Source organism: Onychomys torridus, chromosome 20, assembly GCF_903995425.1.
Source record: "Onychomys torridus chromosome 20, mOncTor1.1, whole genome shotgun sequence".
NCBI classification, from domain to species: Eukaryota; Metazoa; Chordata; class Mammalia; order Rodentia; family Cricetidae; genus Onychomys; species Onychomys torridus.
Genome location: NC_050462.1, coordinates 13,623,220 through 13,629,219, shown reverse-complemented (window position 1 = coordinate 13,629,219; position 6,000 = coordinate 13,623,220). Strand labels below are relative to the sequence as shown.

The window sequence follows — 6,000 nt, the reverse complement described above, 5'->3', positions numbered from 1 at the left end:
GCATCCCAATAGACTTATCTGGGGGTCTGGGAACAGAACAGCCACTATATTAAACATAGAGGTCAGGCAGTGGTAGCACACACCTTTAATCCTAGCATTCCAGAGACAGAGATCCCTCTGGATAACTGTGAGTTCAAGGCCACACTGGAAACAGCCAGGCTTGGTGACACACGCCTTTAATCCCAGGAAGTGCTGGCAGGAAGCAGAAGGGTGTATACGGTGTGAAGCCCAGGAACTAGAGGACTTTTAAGCTTTGAGGCTTTTAGCAGCAGTTCAGCTGAGATCCATTCGGATGAGGACTCAGAGGCTTCCAGTCTGAGGAAACAGAATCAGCCGAGAAGTTGGCAAGGTGAGGTTAGCTGTGGCATGTTCTGCTTCTCTGATCTTTCAGAATTTACCCCAATACCTGGTTCCTTGTATTTAATTAATAAGGCCTTTTAAAATTCATCTATAATTGTCAGCATGGTGGTATATGCTCATAATCCCAATACTTGGGAGGCTGAGGCATGAAGACCAGAAATCTGAGGTAAGCCTGGGTGGGCTGTGTAACCCGACTCTCCACCCTGTCTCAAAATTCAAAAAGCAAATCTAAAGCAAACCAAAATGAAACAGAAAACATGCCAACCTCTCCAGCCCCAAAAGAACAACAACAATCAAAAAGGATTCATAATTTTTTTGGCTAAGCCTGTGGTAGACAAATGTTTCCTGTAAAGAACCAAAAAGGAAATACTTTCAATTGTACAGACCATATGGTCTCTGTCACAGCTTTAATCCATTCCATTGTGGAACAAACACGATGTTAGATGGCGTATAAGTGAATAGGCATATCCATGTCCCAATAAAACTTTATGGATGCTGAAATTGAATTTTATGTCATGTGCACCTGTTGCAAGATGCTACCCTTTAAAAATTTTGTTTTCAACAATTTAAAAATGTAAATTCTTGGGCTTGGGATGTAGTGGATTATCTAATATGTACAAGGCCTTGGACTTGACCCCCAGCATCACAAAAATTAATAAAACACAAATTCTTATTATTTCCAGTAGCCAAGAGATGGGTCTACATAGACCAGAAAAGTATTCAGCTTTCATCTTAAGGATGTTATGCTAAGCGAAATAAGCCAGTCGAGGAGAGACGAATATTGTATGATTCCACTTACATGAAGCATCTCATCAAATTCATAGGAGCGAGAAGTAGAATGAGGCTTTCCAAAGGCTTGGGGCAGGCTAAGGGTGGGGTCAAAGTTGTGCTTAATGGTTATAGCATTTTAGTTTTACAAGATGAATGTGTGCTGGGGAATCAGCTTCCTAACAAAGCAAACACACTTAACATGACTGAGCAAGACATTTAAAACAGGTACATTTTACTGCCTTATTTTCAAAGCCACAATTAAAAAGAAAAAGAAGTGAATTCTTCCACTTAAGCCTGGCAGATTTTGCTATTTTTTTTCTTCCAAACTATAATTACAAAGGAAAAAGAGAATCTCCTTCACTGTAGCTACACAGGAACAGGCCGTAGACTCCAGAGACAATCCAAATCCAAATCCCTGCTTCTCAGCGTCCCCAGCAAATCCGCTAACCACAAGGAGTGGGAAGGTGGTCCCACGAGGCCACCCACAGATCTGTGAAACTTCTTTAACCCTGCTCCATAATGCATGTTACATTTAATGTAGATGTGGCTTTCACTGTAAAAAAAAAAAAAAAAAAAATCAGTAGGAAATGGATGCTTGTTTGGGCTCAGTGAGGCTGGATAGTTTAGTCCCAGAAGCACAGTTCAAAAGGGCAGCAGAGGACTGGGTCTTCCAGTGGACACTTACTGCAGAGTGAGTCATGTTCCCTTTACCCCATTTCGCTGTCCATTCCCAAACACTAAACACTGCTGCACCCCCAATACTTATGCCTCTCCAAAGCCATGATGGCCAGCTACTTTTTGGTTTCTCCCCAGAACCACCAAACCCAAGTGTCTAATATCACTCACTCTGTTGACTTTCTTCTCCCCTTCAGATTGTGCTTTTTTAAATCTACCTGTAATTAATTTTCCCCCTCTATCTATCTGTTTATCATCTATCTATCTATCTATCTATCTATCTATCTATCTATCATCGATGAGGATTGAATTCATGGGGTTGTGCATGCTAGGCAAGTTACTTTACTTCCAAGTGAGATCCATGCAGCTTTCTAGAGCATTCTCTCTGAGCTGCTGTCTAGCTCCTGTGTCCCCAACCCCCAGCCATCTTCCTCGAGAGAGTGAGGCATCACTTACAAAGGACCCGCCTTGACACTTCGACACATCCTGTCCTGAAGCCCACACACTTCACTTGATGGCCCTGAAGACAACCTGTGGGTTTTTGACAATAACCACTGTAGCATCACACAAGGCAGTTCATGGCTGGCCCTCAAAATCTTGTTCTGCCTTCTTGTTTTCCAGCTCCTGGAGACTACAACTTTCTCACTGTTCTGCCTTTTCTGGAAGAGTTGGAATCATACATTTAGCTTCTTCAGACTGGCTTCTCCCAGACACACACTTTCTAAAATAAAAAGCAACATGCATTCCTCAAGTGCCCATGCTTCTGAGTTGGATGGTACATTTACATTCTACATTGAGTTCACACAGACAGCTGGATCGTATAGGGACACACACAGTCTGAGTTCTGCTGAGTGACAGGAGAAGCCAGCTAGGGATTTTAAATGATAATCTCCAAAGTAGAAAATGAGCCATGGAAAATCAGGGTTTGATAAACAGCCCCCTTTCCCACCCCCCTCGCTCTGTTTCACTTCTTACCTGTTTCTTCTCAGAGCACTGGGGAGCCTGGTGCTAACCAACAGGTTATACACATCAGTTATTAAGCAAAAATGCTGGCCCTGTTTAACAGGGTGTCCGGATAAGCACTAGCAGGTGGGGGAAGATGGTATTTATTTCCATGAATTCAATCCCCCGGACCTTTAATAGTAAAGAGATACTTATAAACAAGTAATTCAGAGACATCACAAATACTAGGAAAAAGAAAGCGAGGAAATGTCAGAATGTGGTCTGCTTGACCTGGAAACTGGTGTTGGTCTTCGATGGTATGCTGTGGCTAGTTTTCAAAGCACCCCCATCCCCATCCCACGGTGATTCTGTTATCCTGCTCTGACAACACACCAGGCACACAGGAGGCAGGGGACAGGCGGGGTAAGGCCGGGCAGTTAGGGTTTTAACAAGCCACTGTTTCCCTCTCCCCCATGCTGAACGTTCAGGTTTGAAAACCACTGATCTGAAACCCTAAAGAGTGAGTGCATGGGGCTGGAAGGTTCTGGAAGGCTGTGAGTTTGAAGAAGGAGGCTGGGGTGGGGAAACAGTGTTGAAAGGTTTGTTAATTAGAGACCCAGTCCCCCTGCAGCCTCAGAGCAATGTCCAACTCTCCAATCAGATCCTGGCCAGTGCTCTCAGGGGCGGGGAGTCCAGGCTTGAGACCACAGGGTGCCCCTTCCGGAGTCTCAAGCCACCTGGAGCTCCAAAGTAGGCAGGAGAAGGTGGTGTCTGTTAAGTCGCTTTACAGTCTCTTTCTTCTATTTCTGGTTGTGAGCCTAGCCTTTAAGGGCTGAGCCATCTCTCCAGCCTTACCAGTCTCTTTCTTAAGAAACTTGGCTTCTAGCTTGTGGCTCTTAAAAAGTTTTCCCCCAAAGAGGACCCTAATGCTAAAGTTGGCTTAAAATGATGACTATTATTATTAATTATATTGTTACTGTTCAGTAAGTCCCTGACAGTAACTCCATTCGACCGCATCTCTAGGAAGCGCCCATCATCTCCTTTTGTGTACACCCTACTACATCTATTCACCTTCATCTCGCCTGGTCTGCAATAAAAGCACCCCAGTGCCCAGAGCGTCCAAGCCCTGAACCCCACTCGCGATTCCTCCCAACACCTCCATGCCTACGGACAGAGATCAGCGCGCCCAGCTTCCTTGCAGGCCAGCTTTGCAGGGCACGACCCCACCAGGGTGATGCCTAGCTCAGGGAGCCGGGTGCACCGGAGCCGACGGAGCCCGCCCGTGTGGAGGGGCGGCGGCCTTGCCGGCGGGTCCCCAGGCTCCTCCCCTGGGGTGGCCAAGCAGGAAGCGGGGCGGGCGCGGCGGGGGCGCGGCGCGGGGGCGCGCGGGGCGTGCGGGCGGGCGCGGGGCCCGGCGCCGGGGGTATGCGCGGGTCTGGGAGAGCAGCCCCGGCGCACAGCCGCGGCCCCGGGCGCGCGGCGCGGGGCGGAAAAGCCTGTTTACACAGACTGCACACCGCCTGGGGAATAATGCAGTAAAGGAAGTGAGCAGGCTCGGCCTGACTGCTCCAACTTCCTGCTCTCACACACAGCAGAGGAAAAAAAAAAAAAAAAAAAGAGGAGCGAGAGAAAGAAAAAAAAGGGGGAAAAATCAGGATCTCATTACAAGAGCAACAGACCGTCTGCAGACGCCTGTCAGCATGGAAAGTCGGGGGCTTTCGCCCGGGTCCTCCTAGAAATCTCCCCAAGAAGACTCCCAAACGCTCCCCCACATCTGGGTAGGTTGCAGGACTGTTTTGCCTGTTGCTCCGACGCTTGCAAAGTTTTCTTTGGGCTAGTTTTTTTTTTCCTTTTTTCTTTTTTCCCCTTCTTTCTTTTCTTGGACTGGTGGGGGTGGGGCGGTGGGCGTTGTGGGGTGTGGGTTGTGGATTGTGGTGGGGGAGGTTGGGGGTGCGTCCCCAAGGGGGAGGATGCTGCGCGCCGTCACCGCCACCGCCACCGCCACCACCACCGCCACCACCGCGGGAGCTCGTGTGCCGGCCTGGGGGCTGCGCTGCGAAGCTAGTGGACGGGGACCCCGGGCGTGCAAGCTCCCGCACCCCTGCAGGCTGGCGAGCGAGGCTCCGGGGCCCTGGGATGGAGGATGGTGGCCGGAGCCGGCTGCGTGGCTGGAGGCTGGGTCGCCGCTGACCTCCAGCTGGGGCTGCGGTCGGGATTCCCTTCAGCATGGGCACCAAGGCGCGGGGGCTCAGATCCAGGGAGGGCACAGGGATGGAGAAGGGGGTGGAGGACGTGGGCCGTGGAGATGTGGGGCCCGGGGCTGCGTGTCCACTCTGGCTGGGCAGGTGACCCCCGCCCAGGTCACCGCCCCAGGCGCACGCCCAGTCCAAGGGACCTTTAAAAGCCGGCCGAGTCTGCTGGTCCGGATTCGGATCTGGGAGATGGGCCGGGCAAGGGATGCTCTTGAAGTTCTCAGTTCTTTAACTTCCAACAACTGCCTGCTGGCCTGTAATGTTACTGGAACTTTTTATTTTATTATTTTTTGGAGGAGAAGCGGGGATTAATTTGGGGGCGGGAGCTACAAAAAAAAAATTAAGGGGTCTCTGTTTTGTTACGTTTTCTGAACCGAATCATTGCGAGGATAAGCTGCAGTTACGCGGCGGGGTGGGGGTGGAAGCAAGAAAGGCTATTTCAGAAACTGCAAAAGGGGCTTTTTAGAAGAAAAAAAAAAAAAAACGAGTGTCGGGAGAGTTTCTGGCTTGTCTGGAAACGGCAAGACTAATTGCCGTGCGCTTCCGCTTTGAAACTGGCTGCAGACAGCATCTTGAAAATGACTCACTGAGGAGCTCACAAAGAAACTGTGGTTTGCAGCTTCTCAGGTTTATGTATTTGTGCCCTTTTACAGTTTCCTTTGTAGTGTTCGAGGGTCCCCCGCCCCTTCCCCGCCGGCCCCCTCCTTCCCTCCTTCCCTCCCTCCCCGCTTTGAAAGCCCCTTGCTGGCCTTTAAGTCCCTCCAGCCCTCTGCCCGAGGTGGGGACAGTTGGGGGTGGGGGTGGGGGGAGGCCGAGTTGTTTTTGGAGTTGGCTGGGGAGAGGGTTAAAGGGATTCTGCTGCTGCAGGGGGAAAAAAAAAATCCTTGAATTTTCCACTGGCTGCCGCAGGAAGAGAGAGCCTCTTTAGTCATTGCTAAGTAATGTCTGCACACACACACACACACACACACACACACACACACACACAGACACAGACACA

At 49.8% G+C, this 6,000-nt stretch overlaps 1 protein-coding gene across 1 annotated transcript in view; it reads left to right on the top strand.

The window, feature by feature from the left end:
- Nucleotides 1–4,138: 4,138 nt before the first annotated feature.
- Elk3 (ETS transcription factor ELK3) overlaps nucleotides 4,139–6,000 on the top strand; it is a 65,061-nt gene continuing 63,199 nt past the window's right edge. The window contains exon 1 of the mRNA XM_036170209.1: nucleotides 4,139–4,526. The gene's annotated coding sequence lies outside the window, so the exon portion shown is untranslated. The remainder of the gene's footprint in view (nucleotides 4,527–6,000) is intronic.